The sequence below is a fragment of the Pezoporus occidentalis genome, unplaced genomic scaffold (assembly GCF_034315485.1).
Source record: "Pezoporus occidentalis ecotype Australia unplaced genomic scaffold, CSIRO_AGI_Poc_V1 ctg42, whole genome shotgun sequence".
Classification (NCBI taxonomy): Eukaryota; Metazoa; Chordata; class Aves; order Psittaciformes; family Psittacidae; genus Pezoporus; species Pezoporus occidentalis.
In genome coordinates, this window is record NW_026915747.1 from 4,998,945 (window position 1) to 5,019,456 (window position 20,512).

A 20,512-nucleotide genomic window follows, 5' to 3' on the forward strand; every position below is an offset into this window, starting at 1 on the left:
GTTCATCAGATCGATCATAATTATGATGCTTTAGGGGCGTTATACTTGCCTTTAGGAACCCCAAGAAGAGCCTGAGCCCAACCATGCTGGATGCTCTCTCAGCACCAAACTGGGATCTCCCACTTCATCCCAGCTCCACTGCCAGGCAGTGCACTGCTGCCACTCCTGAATTACCTATCTCAGAACAAGGTGAAACCCAATACATTCATCATTTCCTTGAAGCACCTCCAACCTTAGCTCACCATCCTTCACAACTGACATAGCCACTAAACAGCCAAGTTTTTGCAATAAGTTAACCTTCCATAGCAGCAGAGGTGGTTCATGGAACCATAGAATAGTTTGGGTTGGAAATGTCCTTAAGATCATCCAGCTCCAACCCCCTGCCACAAGCAGGGACATCTTCCTCTACAGCAGGCTGCTCCAAGCCCCATCCAAGCTGGCCTTGAACACTGGCAGGGATGGAGCCTTCACAAAGAGCTTCTTCCTTATATCTAACCTGAACTTCCTCTGTTTAAGTTTAAACCCGTTCCTCCTTGTCTTGTCGCTACAGTCTCTAATGAAGAGTTCCATGGCATTGGCCACCTCTGCTGTCAGGACAGAAGCCCTGCTTTCCCTACAGCCTCCAGCTGACTTATGATCCTCCCCTCCCCGATCCACCAAGCCGTGCCTGTCCTCAGCATCAATCTCTGCTCAGTGCCTTTGCTATTTGTATTCCACATGGTTTTGTTTTCCACGTGTCAGGCCACTGCTTGCAGTGTCTGCAAGCGTTTAAGAGAGCAGCATGCAACACTTGGCTTTCAGATCTGAAAGTGGCACTGATCACCAACGCGGGGCTGTCAACGTGATGGGGGCAACATCTGCTAATCCAGCCCTTCACCCAGCGCTCTTCCAACTGTATAATAAAGTGTGTTGAAGGACGAAGAGGACTTTTAGCATTTTGAGCCTGGCTGAATGGAGCAGAGCTTTGATCCCAGCTGCTGGGTCAAATTAAAGGGAAACCAGCACAGGTCAGGCTTTACTTCTAACTACTCGCAGAACATATCGACATATGGAAAAGAAACACAAACCATGTAGATGCGGGTGGTTTGTGTTTGCATTCCTGCACAATTTGAGTAATATTAAGGGCATGAAATGTGGTGGTTTACTGTTATGTCCTACAGCCATACAATAGTGCTGTTGGGGTATTTATGGTTTACTCACAGGCCTATGCAACCAGCCCAGAGAACCAACTGTTGCTCAGTGAACTTTTGAACCTTTATGAAAGCAAAAATATGCTAAATTGTTAGAAAAGGGGTAAAATGAATGTACGATGTTTTGTGACATCCGCAATGTGGTAAGCTTCGCTCCTTTGGACTTCCCAAGGAGAAGAAAGGGATAACTGAGATGGTTTCTTTTTTAAACTATTACGAGCCCAGTAACAGATCAAGGCTTTCAAGCTAATCAAAAGCCTTCGATAACCAGTGGTTTAAGAGAGTTGTAAAAAAGAATCAATTTCATATGACCAGCTAAAGAAATGATGCTGGGGCCACCCTTGCATGGAAAGGGACTGGTCACAAAGGCAGGTACAGAAAAATCCCAGTATAAAGCTCAAAATGCACCCAACTCCCTGATTGGCATCGTGAAACTGAAGCTGTGTTGTTTGTCTGTAGCCTGCAGAAGCTTTTGTGTGCTGCTGAATAGACCTGAATAACTCCATCGTTTCCCTGTTTCATGGAGCAGAGAACAAAACCTCTTAGGCTATGAAGAAAAGCCCCACACAGCATCACCCTAAGGAGGGAGGGGGGAATAGGCTGCCTGCCTCCCTACGTGGTCTCCTCAGCCTCCCACCCACTTTGCAAACAAACCCATCCACTCTGACATTCCAACAGCTGCTTCCAGCCTGTTCCCAGCCCCCTGCAGCATCCTTCCAGCTCCCCCCAGTATCAAAAGCCCACTGCTCCAGTTTGCCATGTGGCTGACTGAAGGCGATGAGGGGATATGGGGATGCTTCAGCATTTGACTGCTCATGGATTTATTCCATCACTGTGATGCCCTCTAAGCCAGATTTTGGAAGAAAAAGGGTTGCTTCCCACTCCCCCACAGGACCAAGAAGGGGAGTGAGCGCTGCACCCTTCAAAGCATCCCCACACCTCCTATCCAGTTCATAAATACGTGTTTGATCCAGCAAGGTGCTGCTGGCTTTCATCTCCCATGGAATTCAACACAGACTTCCAGGCTCACGAGAAGAAGGGTCCCAGATGGGAAAACAGTTTGACAGATGCTTGCAAAGGATTAAGAGTTTCCAGTCCCTCAGAGTGGTGCCTACACTGACAGAGACATGATCAGAGGGAGAAACTGCATTTAAACTAAACTGAAAAGCTACCTCCAGCGAGTGGATTATAGGGGTGTTATCATCCAGCACAAGCTTCCCTCTGCCATCTCTCCTGGTGGGGATAGTGGGCAATATTACAACCTGGTGCAGCAGCAGCTCTATCAGCCCCCCTGCTTCTCTCAATTTCCCCTGCTACAGCAAGGGGGGAAAGAATAGGTCTTAATTCAAGGGGAATTTAGAGACGTGCATTGGTATTTCCATTGTGCAGCATGAAGAGATGGAAAAGCTGGGAACCTTCACAGAAGCACTTCAGCATTTAGCATGACCAAACAGGTTGATGGAGGTGATCCTGCTTCTCTGCTCTCCCGAGACCCCATTTGGAGTACTGCGTACAGTTCTGGTGTCCCCAGCATAAGGACATGGAGTTGTTGGAGCAAGGCCAGAGGAGACCACAAGGATGATCAGGGGCTGGAGCACCTCCTGTATGGAGACAGGCTGAGAAAGTTGGGGTTGTTCAGCCTGGGGAAGGGAAGCTGCGTGGAGACCTCAGAGCAGCTTCCAGTGTCTGAAGGGGGCTACAAGGATGCTGGGGAGGGACTCTTCATTAGGGACTGGAGTGATAGGACAAGGGGTGATGGGTTCAAACTGAAACAGGGGAAGTTCACATTAGATACAAGGCAGAAGCTCTTCCCTGTGAGGGTGCTGAGGCGCTGGCACAGGGTGCCCAGAGAAGCTGTGGCTGCCCCATCCCTGGCAGTGTTCAAGGCCAGGTTGGACACAGGGGCTTGGAGCAAGCTGCTCTAGTGGAAGGTGTCCCTGCCTGTGGCAGGGGTTGGAACTGGAGGGGATTTAAGGTCCTTTCCAGCTCAAAGCATTCTATGGTTCTACGATTAACTTCCCTCCCATAATCAAGTGTGGTGAGGAGTACATCTGTGCACATGTATGTATGCAAATGCCATGGTTGTTCCCAGGCTCAAACATCCTGGTTGCAAGCCAAGCAAAACATCTCTTGCTGCTCTTAACTCCGGTCAGGGTTAATCCATGCCACTTATTTCCTCTACTTTTCTTATTAAAATGAAAGATTTGCGAAGGGAAATGGGTCAAGTAAAAAAAAACAATTTGCTTGACCCAAAACATCTTTTTTTTTCACCCTATTTATATTAGTATTTATTTATTATCAGCAAAAACAATGTCACTACTACGTTGCTATTCAACAATATTACAGTTAGTAGCTTTATTTCAGTGAATTTTGAAGGTAAGATTGGTTTCCAGAGGAAAGTTTAATTTCAAAACCCTAAACCCAAAGCATTTTCTGAATTCCTACCCATTTCTTGCTTGCAGTTTGCTTCTATTGAAATGAGTTGCCCTGAATTTCACGTGAGTTTTTCACTAAGGATCACCCTGTATTTTTTGGTGCCTAAAATAAGGCAAAAGAACTTGCAGCAGTGCTTCCATGCTCTATAGAATGAAGTGGTATTACCCAGGCAGCTCCGCAGGCTGGGATGAGTTGGATTTACAGTGTATTTCTGCACAGCTGATCCATACACGTGCCTGGGAGGTGCATTTCTGGGTGGATGGCAGCCAGACCAAAGATGCCCTGCAGTGGTTTTGCTCACTCCCAAAGGAGAGAAACCCACAGCACATTTACAGAGTAGGGAAAAGAAAGAAGAAACCACATGTGAAAACCCCAAACCTCAAATACCACCTGGATAAGGTTTCCAGATAGGAAAATGAATACATATGCCCAGAAACCCAGATGCATCATAGGCCTAACCTGAAGGCATCTCTCTTCATTCATGACAGCAAATTGATGCGTGCAGCAGTCGTGACAGCTCGTGCTGTTACCCACCGGCTGACACACGGCGAGAGGAGAGCTGGTGTTTCAGAAGGTGGCTCTGTTTTCCCAGAGCCACTGCCATCTGGGCTGTTGGAAACACTCTTTTGGATCTATTGTGTGTAGTATCTAAGCCCTGACCAGGTAAATCAATCTGGTGCAAAGAACAAAGTGTATAGCGGACGTTCTCCTGCTTGAGTTTTGCTTTGAGCATTGCTAACTGCTTGGGGTGGGATGAGCTCTGAAGGGCAAATCATGTTTAGCTTGGAGGATGAATGACACCAGGACACTGCTACATAATTAGAAGCATCTCGAGCAGATGCAAGTGAAGCTAATCAAACACTGCTTCCTAAGTGTTATCATCAGCCTCGTAATTATTAGTATTCTATTCCCAGACGGCAGAGACAACAGGGCTCCTCTTTCACACGAGGTGTCAAACAAAAGCAAATCAGAAATCACAGCCCCTCTCCAAAACCACTTAGAGCTCTGGTTGTCTGCTTCATGCCACAGTGTCACCGCCACATCCCATGTACCACCCAAGCGTGACCACGCTGCTGTCCTGAGCCAGCTCTCCCCTGTCTAGAGCATAGTCACAGCAGGAAAAGAGCTGGGAATACTTTCCAATAGCAGGACAACACCAAGGCAAGGTGTTAATAAAGTGTCAGTGGCTCCTTCGGTGTTGCGGTGAAGATGGTTGTGATGTCAAAAGCAGATGGCTATGTCATCAGGGGGGAGGTAAGCTGCAGAGCAGATGGGCACTTCAGATACAAAGATCCCTTTCACGCAAATTGCCCCCAATGATAATTTAAAATTAAAGAAAAAGGAGAATTACAGAGAGAGAGAGAACTGGAGAAAACATCTGATGTGTGAGCAGTACACTCTCTAAATAGAATATTATCCCCTTTTCCCATGAAGCATCAGGAGGTTCTTAAGCTCTGAAGGATTCATTTAACTCCTTGAGGCTCTAGTCTTACATTTCCTTTGCATCATGCTGCTGTGATATACAACACACTCAAAACTGCTGTCTCTCTGGGTTTATTTCTAGAAAGCAAATTGTTCCGCACCTATTTACACGCAGAACTTGACATAGCACAAATTCAGCTTTTCTTAACGTTCATCCTAAATTCCTCCAGTGGATTTACAGCCAACATTCGTACGATGCTAGAAATCAACCAGTAAACACCAGTATGCCAAGTTTATACTTCAGATATAATCATAGAATGTTTTATGTTAAAAAGGACCATAAGATCATCTAGTTTCAGCCCTTTGCCATGGACAGGGACACCTCACACTAGACCATGCCACCCAAAGCTCTGTCCAACCTGGCCTTGAATGCTCAAGGGATGGAGCATTTACCACTTCTCTGGGCACTCTGTGCCAGTGCCTCAGCACCTTCACAGTAAAGAACTTCTGCCTTATATCTAACCTGAACTCCCCTGTTTTAGTTTGAGCCCATGGGTACATTATCATTTTAAACAGCATCATCACTGGTTTCCTCCAGTTGGAGCACTGCATACCGATGGGTAGACATGAAAGTTCAGTGTCTACAGGGACAATTCTTGCATTACCAAGTTCACACCCAATTAATAGTGGTGTTAAGTGAGGGGGGAGAACCAAGCACGTATTTGAGAAGAACAAGATTGATATAAACTAGAAAGTATAGAAAATAACTTAATCCGCTGAAGAAATGCACCTGATTCTGTAGTGAGACACATCAGCAGTTGAAAGTTTATTTGGCATCTGAAAATCTCATAGATGTTCCCAAGGTGTCTAAGTGAACACAGGGAATGCAAGTGCAACATCTTCATACCAAGTCTACTACAACCACAGAAACACCATCAAAGATATGCCTGGGTCAAGAAGAAGTGTATTTAAACATGCTTCAAGTAAGTAACGTGTTATACACACCCCGGCATTCCCAGGGAAGGGAAGAGCTAAATAATGGATGTGAGTGTGAGATCTCTTTCTCCTGAACTACAACAGACCCCAAATACTTGATCCTTCTTTAGACTGAGGATGCAAACAGGCAAGGTTCAGGAGAGGGCATTCTTAGGGACATTAGAGGCATGCACATGCAGCAGAGGAAACATGGAGCTGCTATTCCGTAGGAACTGGAGCATGGTTCTCCCTATGGGGATCAGACAGTCTGGGATGTGATGGTAATTGAAAAGCAGGGATAGGACATCCTCCCTCTCTCAGAACAGCCCAGCTGGACAATAAAATGATGATGAATTCAGGCATTTACTTTGGGCAAGGAATTCCAGCTCTCACTGGCACATTTGCTTTCCCAGCCCCACCACTGCTGGTGCATTCGGCTCTTTTATCCATGCACATACCCGGACCTCATCCCTTTGCTTTCCCTCTCTGCTGCATGTGATGCACAGCCAGGGATGCTGTCATCCACCTCCTGCCCAGGGCATCGTGTCATCTGCTGTGCTGAACTGGCTTCCCCAGGGACCTGGAAACTATCATCTGAATGGGGTTTGGAGATAATGAACCCTCGTCAATGAGTAAATAAATAGCATCCTGCCCATATGCCCAGCTGCACCCAGGACCCTGGTGACAGCTCACTGACAAGGGCAACAATGTTTTTTGATCCTTTGCCTGCAAGGTACGGTACCGTCCGGCTCAAAGCAGTGGGGAGCCAAGGCTACAAGCACCAGGGAGCATCCTGCATTCAGAGATCCCTTTTATTCCCCTCCTGAAACTGTTGCCCGTTTGGCAGCCTGCACATCCACTTCTGCCAGGACCAAGGAGGATGAAAGGACAGGAGACTGGGAAGATGTAGGAAGGGAGATGCATGAAAATGTGTCCATAGGGTGATGATGAGATTTCGGATGCTTTGCTGGCTGAATCGCTTGAGTGCAGAGGTAAGATCAGCTCTGGGTAAATCCCCACTGGCAAAGAGCCTGGATGATACCAAATGTTACTGGCATGAATCACCACTTATTTCTTTCCCTGCTGGTTCTTTCACTGCCTCTTCCCACTGCCATCTCTTTGCCAGCACAGCCAGCTCTATAGCACATGAGGTTATGGCCAGCAGTAGCGCAGGTAGCACATCCTACCGAGATGTTAGCTATGGTGTCTGGTCAAGGGGTTAATGTAAGTTCAGTTAAGCTTGTCTCCCCAGATGAATTAACACACAGGCATGCAAATACACACAGAGGCCCACCAACTGATTTAGGATATCACACCAGCCTCCTAAAAGGGCAAGGTGAAATCACCTCCCAGCCCCTGTTGAGCATTTGGTGTGCCACCACCATCCATGCTTTGGGCTTGCAGTGGCATGGACAGCCAAGTGATGCAAGTTATACCACCTCCACTCTATGGCTTCCAATTTGTAGAGGTTGGTGTGCAATTTGCCTGGACCATAAACATAGTGAGACCAGAGATGTCTGCAAAAGACCACAAAGGCATAACCTCCATCGACCCAGAGCAGGGCAAAGCAATGGGTCAACCTCCAGAGCACAGGCCCTATGGAGTCCATGCACATATATGCTAGCCACCAGTCCAGGCAGAGGTCTCTGCTGCTGTCCCCCTTCCTTACTGTTAAATTCAGCTTTTCATGCAACAATCACACCTTCAAACATGAATAGGACTGAAGTCATCTCAAGGGCTGGATACTCAAAAGGGAATAATAATAACAGTAGGGACTAAATACTGGAAGCTCAAATCACAGACACCAGCAGATTAGTGGCAGTTTAGATGATGGATTTTAGTGCAGGACAGACATCATCTCTGCAGTGGCAAGACAAATGGTCTGGTTCATGGTTGAAAGGTCCTCAGAACTAAAGGATTGGAGATTCTGGGGATCTGGTTTGAATGTATCATAGTTAACATCGAAACCAACACAGACTTCTGATTCAAAGTCAGATTTTTATGTTGGGGGAAAACCAGAGCTGTTACTGGTTTGCTTTCACCCCAACGAGCTTTAGACAGTTACTGTGATACTGAGTTGGGAATTAAGTGAACAGAAAATAGACAGACACCTCCACAGAGCAATTCAGATCTGAATTACCTTCTGGAGTTTGTTACCACAGAGTAATTGGTTCATTGACTTAACTGATTATTTTTAAAGCATTTGTAGCATCTGTGCAAAGGTGAGTTATTTCACCTTCATGGGATCCAGCTGCACAGGTTCTTGCTCATACTAAAGTGAAAACCCGTTTGTGGGCAGCTGTTCATTGTGCTTTTGCATGGGTCACGGTGTAAATAGACTTAGAGAGGTCATCTATGCAGCCTTCTGCAGTATCACCTATTATACAGCAGCACCTCTTGGCCAGTCACCTTTGAAAGCGCTGCCGTGACATTTTACCTGGTGTATTAACAATAGCATCACATTTAAAACAATAATCCACTGAAATGCCCACTCAGCAGTCTTGTGGCAAGGAGTTAGTGACAAGGCAGGGAGGACAGAGCTATTCATCTCACCATTCAAACACCTGATCTCTCCAAAATGAAACCTAGAATGTGGATCTAAAAATCACAGAATCATAGAATGGTTTGGGTTGGAAGGGAGCTTAAAGCTCATCCAGTTCCAACCCCCTGCCACGGGCAGGGACACCTTCCACTAGAGCAGCTTGCTCTAAGCCCTGTTCAACCCAGCCTTGAACACTGCCAAGGAAATCACCTACAAATCATGAATTTTTCCCTCCTCTTCAAGATTATTTTGGAACAATGATAGTGTTTTGACTTTATCTTTAGCCATAGAATCATAGAACGTTTAGGGTTGGAAGGGACCTGAAAGATCACCTAGTAAATCATGCCTGTCTCATGTCTGGCATCAACTACCAGATCTTATTTTCCCTTCTTCTAAGCATGCATCAAAGACAATTCACACAGAGCAAAGTTCACCTACGTGTCTGCATAAAGCTACCCCTATAGAAATCTGATCCTGAGAGTTGACTTAATCCCGTTGCTAATGGATGCTTAGCATGTGAGAATCCATATCTTCTGAATTTTGAACCCAATAAGCTTTCTGTAAGCTTTTCATATAAGAGATATTGACTGGAAGTAATTCAGAGAAGTTATTCAGTGATCACTTGGAACAACAGAAGAGCTTGAAACAGATTTACTGCTGGCTGCCAGTCTGCATGCCACACTGGTACAGCTCCCTGCTATACTCCTGACATGCCAGCTGAGCTGGGCTAACCTACGCCACTGAGATACCTTCTAACTGTATTTAAAACAGAGAAAACTAGCCCAGCTGAACCACCCAGCTATCACCTCTGCAACCAAGAGCCTGGTTTATTTATTAATGCATATGTAGGACCTCGTATCTCCGTAGGCTGCAGTCATTGGAAGGAGAAATTCACATAGTGAATTTGACGGCCTCAAAATCCAGCCAGGGAAACCAGTAACGCTCATATAAGAGCAAACTCACTGCAGGATAATTTACTCTTCATGTGAGGGCGGTGAGGCACTGGAATAGGCTGCCAAGGAAGCTGTGGCTGCCCCATCCCTGGCAGTGTTCAAGGCCAAGTTAGATGGGGCTTAGAGCAACCCGGTCTAGTGGAGAAGTCTCCCTGCCCATGGCAGAGGGTTGGAACTGGATGATCTTATGGTTCTTTCCAACCCAAACAAGTCTATGATTCTATGATTTCTTTTCCCACTGTCTGTCATTGGGATATACACATATTATCCTTCAGGCTTGCTCCCCACATCAGTACATGCTGCAGCTGCCTCAGTGCAAGATTTCACTAATTTTACACCCTGAGAGGGGTATCTCAGTATCTGATTTCTCAGCAGCTTTGAAGTGTCACAGTGCACTGGCTATGGTAGTTCTGAGCAGGTGCAGATTCACTATTGCTTTACAACGATGCATTTTTTGCCTCTGCTCTGTGACTTGGTGCTTCAAATGTGAAGTGTTTGTGGGCTTCATGCCAGCACGTTGCTTTCAGGCTGGATCCTGGTTTAATGTCCCTTTCCTGCCTCCTGCCAGCAAGTGCCATTTAGCTCTTTTGAAAGTCTCTACCGCAGCAGGTGAAAGAGGGGATAGACTTAGGAAACTATGCATGGGAAAAAGAAGGAGGGGGGAAAGGTAACAGAAGCCTCTTCCAGTCTCAGCACCTACTTTTTGTGTGAGTTTGAGATCAGAGAAAATAAACCCAACAGAATGGTTTCATTATCCAAGGAATAGAGGGTAAAGATGGGAAAGATGAGAGCTGGGAGGCCCCCTCCTTCACCTCCTGTAGGGCATCTCCTCACCGGCCCCTCATCTGATCTGGAAAACCCTCCTGATTTAGAGCAGAAGAAAAGGATCCAGTAATGATGGTGCAGCAGAGCAAAGGACCTGTATCAACAGAAGGAAGGATGGATAGGTAAAAAAAAACAGCATCAAAGAGAGGATGGAAGAATAAAGGCACTCCTTTGCTGATCCACAGCTGAGCTGGGCAAAGCTTATACGAGATAAATAATGCTGACATTACAAAGCTCTAGTTAATGCATTTCCCTACATGTCACCACATTGGATAATTGGCCTACACACAAACGTAGGTGGCTTTTTTGTCTTTCTTTTCCTTCCCGAGAGGTACAACTAGGATTAGAAGGTGTGCTACACCGCCGATAAAAATAAAGAGAATGATCCAAACCCCTCAAACTTTAATCTTGAGGGGTTGTCATTGAATAGTGCAAGTGCTGGAGGATGAAGTGAGACCTGGTTGTCTCTATGGTAACTAAACCATCACTAGGGCAAGGATTGACCTGCACAAGACAAGCAAGCTTGCCTTTGTCCTAGGCACTGCATAGCATGCACTGTTGCCTGTCCATCCTCCTGATTTCAGGGAGATTTTCACAGTAGCTTAGAGTTTATTGAGAAATCACCAGCTTCTGGATTCAAGAGATTAACTTGGAATTCCAGTGTTTGCTTAAAGGAAGTTCCCAGTGGGCTAGGGAAAACCTGGAACTATGACCTAACATACTTCAAAATGAGGAGGGTCAGTTTTGAAACAGCCACCATGCTACTAGACACAGAAAACACTGGTTTAGAGGTTTTGGAATACAAGGAGAACCCAAGAATCAGGAGACAGGCTGGAAGTTTAGCATAGAGAAACCATAAAACAATCAAACCAGTTCAAATATATAAATCTGTTGACTTTTGATGCCTGATTCATGATTTCAGAACCCAAGGAGGTTCACAGCAGATGACCCCAGATAGCCATTGGCTTTCAGCACTGCTTTATCATTCCATAAAAGGTTTATAGAGGGAACCATTGCTTCGTGTATCTTCTCTCCTATCAACCAGAAAACTGTCTCTAAAGTCACCAAGGAAAGAAACCAACAACTTCTTTTCTCTCTGATCGTGACAAAAGGATCATTTCTTTAAAGATCATCTTCTACCTGTGAGATAACTCTACCAACAAACACTCTTTGCTGTATATGCAATTCACCTCATTTTATAAGTGCCATGGGTCAGTTAAATACTGTCCATGGGGAAACCCATTTTTATCAGACAGATTATTACACTTAAAATCATATTGGTTTCAACATATGAAGTTAGGAACTTGTTGTTTGCCTGATTAAATACAAATCCCAATGAGATTCAAAGCCCCCCACCTAAATGCATGGATATTTCTACATTTAGTTATGATTAAATATTCACAGCCCTAAATGGCAAAGATGCACAAAAGTAAGTGGTCCAGGCAATGTTTCCAGGCTGCTTAAGGTGATCAGATCCCTACCAAGTTTCAGCCTTAGCCCCAGCTCATCCTTTACCAGCCAGTGTCTGTTATAAAATATCCCAGGAGGAGGACATGATGAAGCAGTGTTTGGTTTTAAAGGCAATTTCCTGAGGCCTTGAGTAACCCCTGAGGCAATGAGTAACCCCTGGCCATGCATCTGCCTTCCTGAAAAGCTTCCATCAGCCGAGGAAGGGTTGGCCTGATGCTGCAGGAGAGCAAATAACTGAGGGAAAAGGTTTCCTATGTCAAAACCCTCTAAGGCAAGGACGAGTGTTAAATGAGAGCAGTGATATGCAGTGAGTGCTGTAGGAGCAGAGATATTTGGGGGGAAGTTGATGCTTTCCCCTGAAATACCTCTGAGTGCAACCAGCCAAGGTAGATTCAGCCTGGACACCCACTGATATCCACAGGGAGCAAATGAGATGTTTCCTCATGAGATTAGTCTCCCCAGATCAGAAGCCCATGACCCTTTGTTGGGATAAATCAATGGATTGACCTCAGTGCGGCTTTTCCTATTTATATCAGGTAAGTATTTGGCTATCCCAGTCAATGCACTGTTTAGTAGTGTGATCACACTTGCACTGCTGTGCGTTTCGTTGGCATGTCAGACCTTTATGATGGTCTGCATTCGTGAGCCTTGGCAGAAGACAGGTAAATGAGGGACAGAGGCGATTCCCAGCATCAGAACTGGAGAAAGGCAATGTAAAGTGGAAGGAAAAGACTCCAAACCATGCCTGAGTGGGTACATATCACCTTTCCCCAGGGAGAAGTACCCTGAAGCCTATACCTGAACACATCATTGCAGGGGAAGTGCCCACATACACACTCATATACACGAAGCTGTAACAACGTAAGGATGCACTTTCCTAACGCGAGGAAAGAAGAAATGAAGCTATTTCCCCCTTGCTTCTCCCATCCCTCTGTCTTGCCTCTATAAGGCAGAGCCATGTAAGAAACTTTAGAAACCTTTCAGGAAGTTTGTAAAGCAGTTTATAGGGACTTGTGTTCTTGTCCTCTGTGAAACCAGATGTCTGGTTCACCCTGGGCTTAACTGGGCACAGCACAGAAGGAAACATAAAAACCTTGAATAGAGCCCAGAGCAGCTTTCACTATGCATAAAAAACCCCTATGATTTTATATCTAGAGTTTAGGAGCTTCCATTATTAGAAATAATATGTCATGTCCTAATGCAGACCCAGCCCCTTGCGTCAGAGAACTTCCACTTCCCCATCTCCTCATGTCCCTGGATCTAAAGACATTTCTAGGCCCAAGATAATCTGGGACCCTGCCTGTCCTGAGCTATGGAAAGGATTAGCCTGACAATGAAACTGCAAACGTGGGGGCAGAGGGTGGAAGTACTGCCTTCAGCAGATTTATTTCATTTGTCTGCACTTGGCCACTGAGGTTGCACAAGAGTTTGGGGTGTTAGAATGAATTTGGGGATGGGCATAAGTAAGAAAGTTATCAGCTGAGTATTCAATAGGAATCAACAGCAGTGCAATTAAATACTGTGTGCTCCTTGAGACCTAGCTTGGAGTTACTATCAACGGGGAAGAATATTTACCTTTGGGATGAAGAAAAGCTGCTTGGAGACCTCATAGCAGCCTTCCAGTATCTGAAGGGGACCTACAGGGATGCTAGAAATGGACTCTTCACCAGGGACCTTAGCAATAGGACAAGGGGTGATGGGTTTAAACTTGAACAGGGGAGACTGAGGTTAGATATAAGGAAGAATTTCTTCCCTGTGAGGGTGCTGAGGCGCTGGCACAGGGTGCCCGGAGAAGCTGTGGCTGCCCCATCCCTGGCAGTGTTCAAGGCCAGGTTGGACAGAGCCTTGGGTGACATGGTCTGGTGTGAGGTGTCCCTGCCCATGGCAGGGGGCTGGAACTGCATGATCTTAAGGTCCTTTCCAACCCAAACCATTCTATGATTCTACGCCAACCACATGTCCTTCACCACCTCACCACCACTCTCGCACTACCACAGCCTTTCCTTCCCTTTCCTTGCTACCAGCCAGCTCTCCCTCCTCCCGCTGCATCCCAAATGCCCAACCTCAGGCATCCATCCCCCACCCCTCCACCTCCTGCCCCCATCCCTGAAGGAGACATGAGCTTGCCAGAGCAATCTGGCCCTTGCTGGAGAAACCGCTCAAAGCCGGAGTGAGCGCAGCAATCGATTGGACACGGGACATTAGGGATCCGCCAGCGCTGCCGGGGTGAGAAAGTGGCAGCTTTGTGAAGCTGAGCACACGTGAGGATTACGGCATTAACAAAGCTCCTTTAACCGACCAGCCTGCCCCTAGGTAGATGAGGGACTGCGCTGGGGTGGGGAGGGAAGGGGATAAAGAAGCGGCAGCATGAAGTCGCCTTCTCCCTGTTCCTTACAAAAGAGCCACACAAATAAGAAGTCCTGCAGACGCAGACTGCCGCCTGGGACTGCAGAGCTGCGGCGTTGCTCCTTAGGGCGCTGGGCCAAATTTCCTGCCAGCAGGAATGTTTGATGCCAGGAGAGTAACCCAAGGATGAATCGGACCTGCTGGGGAAGGTTTATTGCCTTCAGTGCCAGCTGGGGTGTCAGACTGCGAGACTCAAAAGGACTTAGGCACCTAAATGTATTAGGTACTCCCCGAAATCTGTGTTCTCTCTTATTGGGAGGTAGAATTAGTTTGTTTCTCTTCTTTTCTTTTCCGAAGGCAGCTTTGAGGGCCTCTGTTTACTACAGTTCCCAATCAAAACATAACGGTAACAACTCGCAAGTACAAAGGGCCTTTTATGTTTCTGCTGAGGCTTTTATCTCAACGCGTTTTAGTAAGTGCTATATCAAAATCACTCCACCCACCACCGAAATGCAGCCATCTCTGGGCTGCAGAGCAGCAGCTGTTTAACAGTGTGCAGTAAAACTGAGCAGCAGCTCAGGACAGGGAGAGAAGGAGAGCAGCGTATGTGGCTGAAGCTGACAGCTTCCCCTTCAAATCAGGACACTACCTCATAGCAGATGGGTTGAGCAAATAGTTTAGCAGCAAGAAACATGCCCAAGCAGTTAGGATCTTGGAAAGATGCTCCTGGAATAATAAGGCCTTGCTCTTTCCCTGGGCTTTGAGGGGATGCCCCTACTAATGCCTGCGCCCATAAGCTTGGCTCATGGGCATAGGCAGCAGAACATCCTTCCCACATGGCCATGTCCTGTTTGCACAACTCATGTCTTGGAGGAGATCAGATCCCCACTCAAATAAGCCCCTTTGAAGCATCCTCATTGCCTAAGCATTGCAGTCTTGATATCCTGATAACACCATGCAAGGAAAGGAAGCCTTACCAAGCCTGTAAGTTAGTTCAAGGAACATCTGGGTAGCACTCAAGGTGATATGGTTTAGCTTCAGGTAGTCCTGCGAGGAGCAGGGAGTTGGACTCAATGATCCTCATGGTCCCTTCCAACTTGAGATATTCTATTGCTTTATAATTATATGGATTGCTAATGCTTGGAGGAGCAGGAGACTGTGGTCTACCAAGCTTAAAGGACTTAGATCCCAGTGGAGGAAGTTCAGAGAACAATTTGTGGGACAATAATGTGGTTGTTCGATATTATGAAATATCCTAAATTTATGGAAAAGAATGAAAATTTTCCAAACAAGCAATGCAAGAGGGCACCATGGGCTGTTCACTGACATTGCAACACTGGAATAAAGGGAGGGTTTAGTGATGGAAATCCTGAAAGAGAATGGGGCCAGCTACGTGCAAAGCTAGACCCATGGACAGAGACAGACAACCATGCATGAGCATCATGAGGTGGCAGCTTTCAGGATCCATGAAGAGGATGGTGGAGTAATTGAGACACAGGGAATGAGAGGAGGGAAATCAAGTTTTAGGTGAGTGAATAGATAGGAAAGGCTGTGTCTCTGAAACTGTCAGTGGAAGGTATTAGCACAAAGCAGGCTTGTATCTGTAGCAGTAGGAGAAGGTCATATCCTGCACTGGGACTCAGTGATGGTCAAGGTGATGCTTTTGTCCACAGTGACTAAAGGAAGGTCAGGCATAGAAAACCTGAAAGAGAAACAAGACCCTTTGCAGGCTGGTGCTCAGTGCTTTGCATTACAGAACCCAGCCTGGGATGTCTTTAGAGAGACTTCCCATGGCCAGTAAATAGAAGCAAGAGGAAAAGAGGCAACCTGCTGAGGTGAGCCGTCTCCTGTCCATGCTTTGGAGAAAACCTTTTTGTTCCTAAAAAGGGAGCATGCATGTGGAGCCCCGTTAGAAAAGAAAAAGGGGCCAATTCCCTCATATTAAGCCTGTTATTAGGCTCAGAATCAAATTAAACCACAGGGCTTTTCACTAGCAAAGTGCTATTTTAAGGCTTATTAGACTATATTAGGATTGGCATAAATTTCCACTGACATAATATAGGCCTTTAATTGGATTTAAGGGCGAGGAGGCTGCATTAAACTAAAATCAGTCCTCACAGAGGGAAATTGGGTATTCTCCTCACAGCTCCTCTGCTTTCCCTTGGCCTGAATCCCAAGCAGGCGAGCAGGCTGGGTAACCCATTCAAATCCAGATGCAATTGCTTACAGTCTCCTCTATCAATCTGATAAGTAAAGTGGCTGCCAAAACACAACATGCTCACTGCTGCTCGTTAGTCAAAGCCTCACTGCCACGGCCAGAGCTCTGGTTCACTCGCAGCTCGGGCAAACCATGGCATTTTCTTGGCCACAGCCTGCCTGCTAGACATCATACGAAGTGTCTGGCCGTGAAAGGTTACAACAACACAATCTCAAAGCCAGGACCTTGACCTAACCTCCAAAGAGCTGAGAGCATCGGAGTCACGAGCAGTAATGAAAACATAACCTCGCTGGTCCTGCCACGCCGGCAATATGAGGCAGGAGGCACTCCTACGACCGGGGTTGTTTTCATGAGTCCCCTGGTTAGACACGGGAGGCTTTGAGGAGGTCAGGGGGTCTCTCAGCTCTTGTGTGACACAGCTATGTGCAATCCCTCCTTCCCCCCCAAGAAACTGAGCCCAGCCTTGAGATGCGCACAGATGGGTCTTGCACTCGTGTCATGAGATGCTGTGGAACATGGTGAGTTTTACCCTCACCAAGTCACTCTCCACTGAAGGATCGGAGCTATCACAGGAACTGGAAATCTTTCTTTATCTGTGTATATGTTTTTGCAGTACTGCCCACCCCACGTGAGATACAGAAGCTCAAGAAGGACAAAATAAAACCTGCTTAAATACTGAGTGGGACACATTGCACCTCAGGTTTAGTAAAGGCAGAGATTGAGAGCTCACTCATCCTGCACCTCTTAGGGTGTCCCTTATTTGGCACGTAATGGGCCATGGCTGGCTTCAGTAAAGGCTTTACCAAAAGGCATCTGAGCTCTTCTGAAGCCACAGAGAAACCTTCCACCAAGCAAGACTGATTTGTACATCGATACTTGATGTTATGAGCTTGTACACACCCTGTAATATCTTGATACAACTTTGTCATGCAAATACTGCCTTTTTCTTAGAACAATCACTTCAGGTCTGGCTGTGTTAGGAATGGGGAGGTCTCAATCTCTCAATCTTAAATAAAGGGGGCCTACAAGAAACCTGGAGAGGGGCTTGGGACAAGGGCCTGTAGGGCCAGGCCAAGGGGAATGGCTTTAACCTGCCTGAGGGGAGACTGAGATGAGCTCTTAGGCAGAAGCTCTTCCCTGTGAGGGTGCTGAGGCGCTGGCACAGGGTGCCCAGAGAAGCTGTGGCTGCCCCATCCCTGGCAGTGTTCAAGGCCAGGTTGGACACAGGGGCTTGGAGCAAGCTGCTCTAGTGGAAGGTGTCCCTGCCCGTGGCAGGGGTTGGAGCTAGATGAGCTTTAAGGTCCCTTCTATGGTCTGATATGTCACAGCTCTGCAGCTGCATCCCATTAGCACAAACATTTAGCTGCCCAAGATGGTGCTATTTATCATCCTATTAAACAAACTTTATTCTTTTCCTGATAGCTTTAGGATTACTTCAAGATGTATCTAGGAAGCTCAGAAAGGCCAAATGGAGTTGATGGATTCAAGGAGCAGAGATGGCTTTGCTGGCTGAGATTGGGAACTGAGAGTTAAAGGTCTCCTAGAATCATAGAATCCCAGGTTGGAAAGGATCACCTGGTCCAACCTTTCCAGGCAAAGCATGACCTGGACTGGATGTCCCAGTGCCCTGTCCAGCTGAGTCTTTAAAGCGTCCAACACTGGGGAGTGCACCACTTCCCTGGGGAGATTATTCCAATCTCTGATCTCTCATTCATTTACCTGGCCTGCAACCAACAAAGCAGTATTTGTAATGTAGGTACCATGGAAAGCTCAACCTTGCTTTGGGGAGTTTTTCTCAATGGTTGTAAGAATCTCTTTTTCCTTCAATTTGGACTGAGAAAAGTCTGTTTGGGAAGTTTAGGAGTTTTCAATGAGAAGCTCAGCTCTGCAGATGAACAACAAATGGACCTGAAATGCTTTAAAGCTGTTCCTGCAGTAAGTGCACTCTGACACAAGTCCACTTGGAAACACACCACCATCAAAGGGTTGTTCTTCCTCTGGTCTCAGCCTTGGATGATCCCACACCCATTCAACCCAGTGAGGAACAAGTGATCAAATGGGAAGAGAGAACACAGAACTTGGAGCAAGCAGGGGCTGGCTCCTTGGGGCATTCCTATTTTAAACGCTCCAAGTGACTCTCCAATTTCTGGCTCCAGATGGGACCCAAATACTGACAGATCAGGGAAAATGCTGTCCTCATGGTATTTGTGAAGTAGCCGAAGTCAGAGAAATTCTAGACAGAAGATGAATTTTCCAGCTATAGAGAAACTAGGTCAAACATTTGAACCCTTGGATGCTTAGCTGCATCCAAGCTTCCTCCAGTGCTCTGTTGCTGCGTAGGGCTACTTACTGCCAGCCATGCCAGAAAGCTAAACCAAGAGGAGACAGATGATTTTCCAGCTCTGCTGCATTAACAGACAGCTTTAGAGATGCCTTATAAATGTATTTCTCTCCTCCTCAGCCAGTGGATATGATTTCAAGACCTTTCTCAAGCCTATTTATTGACAGGCTGAGAACACTGGAGATTTGCAGCTTGGAGAAAAGAAGCTGTGTAGAGACATCAGAGCAGCTTCCAGCGTCTGAAGGGGGCTACAAGGATGCTGGAGAAGGACTCTTCATTAGGGAATATAGTGATAGGACAAGGGGTGATGGGTTCAAGCTGAAACAGGGGAAGTTCAGGGTAGATCTAAGGCAGAAGCTCTTCCCTGTGAGGGTGCTGAGGCGCTGGCACAGGGTGCCCAGAGAAGCTGTGGCTGCCCCATCCCTGGCAGTGTTCAAGGCCAGGTTGGACACAGGGGCTTGGAGCAAGCTGCTCTAGTGGAAGGTGTCCCTGCCTGTGGCAGGGGGTGGAACTGGATGAGCTTTAAGGTTCCTTCCAACACAAACCAGTCTGTGATTCCCTTCCATTTTGCAGCAGCTGACTTCTGCCTTAGCAAGGAAACAGAGGCTGAATATTGGCAAACATTTCTGTTAGTCTGTAGGCAGGTCTCTCCTGGGACATAGAAGAAGTCCTATCGCTTGAGGCATTCAGAGTTAGACTGGCTAAAGCTCTTGGGAGTCTCTATGGGGAGACATCTCTAGAGAACAGAACAGACCTAATAAGCCTTCTCTATGTCTGATTTCTCTGATCCTCTGATTAAACTATGTTCATATCATTTGCATTTGAATTTGCTTTTATCCACCCCCCGATGCCAAAATGTGTAGGCAGGCAATTCAGAAGCTGATGTGTTTATGTAACTGTAAACTAGGTTTAGAGCAGTTGAATTAGTAATATTAATAATGTCACCTAAGCTTAATGATACCAATTATAACACAGTAAATATTTCTTACCGGTTTACAAGTAGCAATAGTGAAAGATGAACTTTCATGGTTGGTCAAACTTTCTAAACATATTATTTCAGAAGAGAGATAAGACAGTTTGCTTTTCACATGTGGATAGCTCCTTTAATCTCAAAAAGGGATAATTATTGCAACTAAATATTTGCAGATGGGAAACACCGTCCCATTTGATGTCTCAGCACCTCTCCTCTCCCTGCTTTAGCTTCTATTCATTGAGATGGTAGAGTTTCCTAATTGTACCAAGTGGAAAACATCTTATGATGCTCAACACAGGTGATTACAAGCTGCTGTGGTGCATAGAGGAAGAGAAAGGGTCAGAGATCTGCAAGAGAGGAAGGTCAAGTTAACATTAGTCTGCTCATGATATGCTGTATCCTTTAAGGAACTGTAGATGTAGAGGAGAGAAAGTTAGGAAAGACCCTTTGGGTCATCTGGGATGAGTCCTTCATAAGACTTTAACATTGGCCTCAAGGCATCTTTTGAAGGTGGCAGATGGAAACAGTTTAGATAACTGAGAGCTGTTTAAAATCCTATCACTAACACAGCCCCATCTCTCCCTGTACGATGCAGGATTATCCTTGACAGCATCTCGCCTCTCAGCAGTGCACAGGCCCTGCTTGGTGTTTTCTGTGCTTGGTGAATTCACCACATTTCTCATTCCTGTGCCTGGCTGACCAATACACTTTGGGTTGGACTTTGTTGGATACTGGCATTGATCAGATTTAAGATCTCTGCAATAGGAGTTATGTTTAATATCTTACTATCTTTATCAGTGATCTCCAAGAGGGGATTGAGA

General features: G+C 46.3%; 1 protein-coding gene across 3 annotated transcripts in view; it reads right to left on the bottom strand.

Moving 5' to 3' along the window:
* The window catches only part of PLXNA4 (plexin A4), a 467,834-nt gene that overhangs the window by 277,960 nt on the left and 169,362 nt on the right, over positions 1-20,512 (bottom strand). The window lies entirely within an intron of this gene.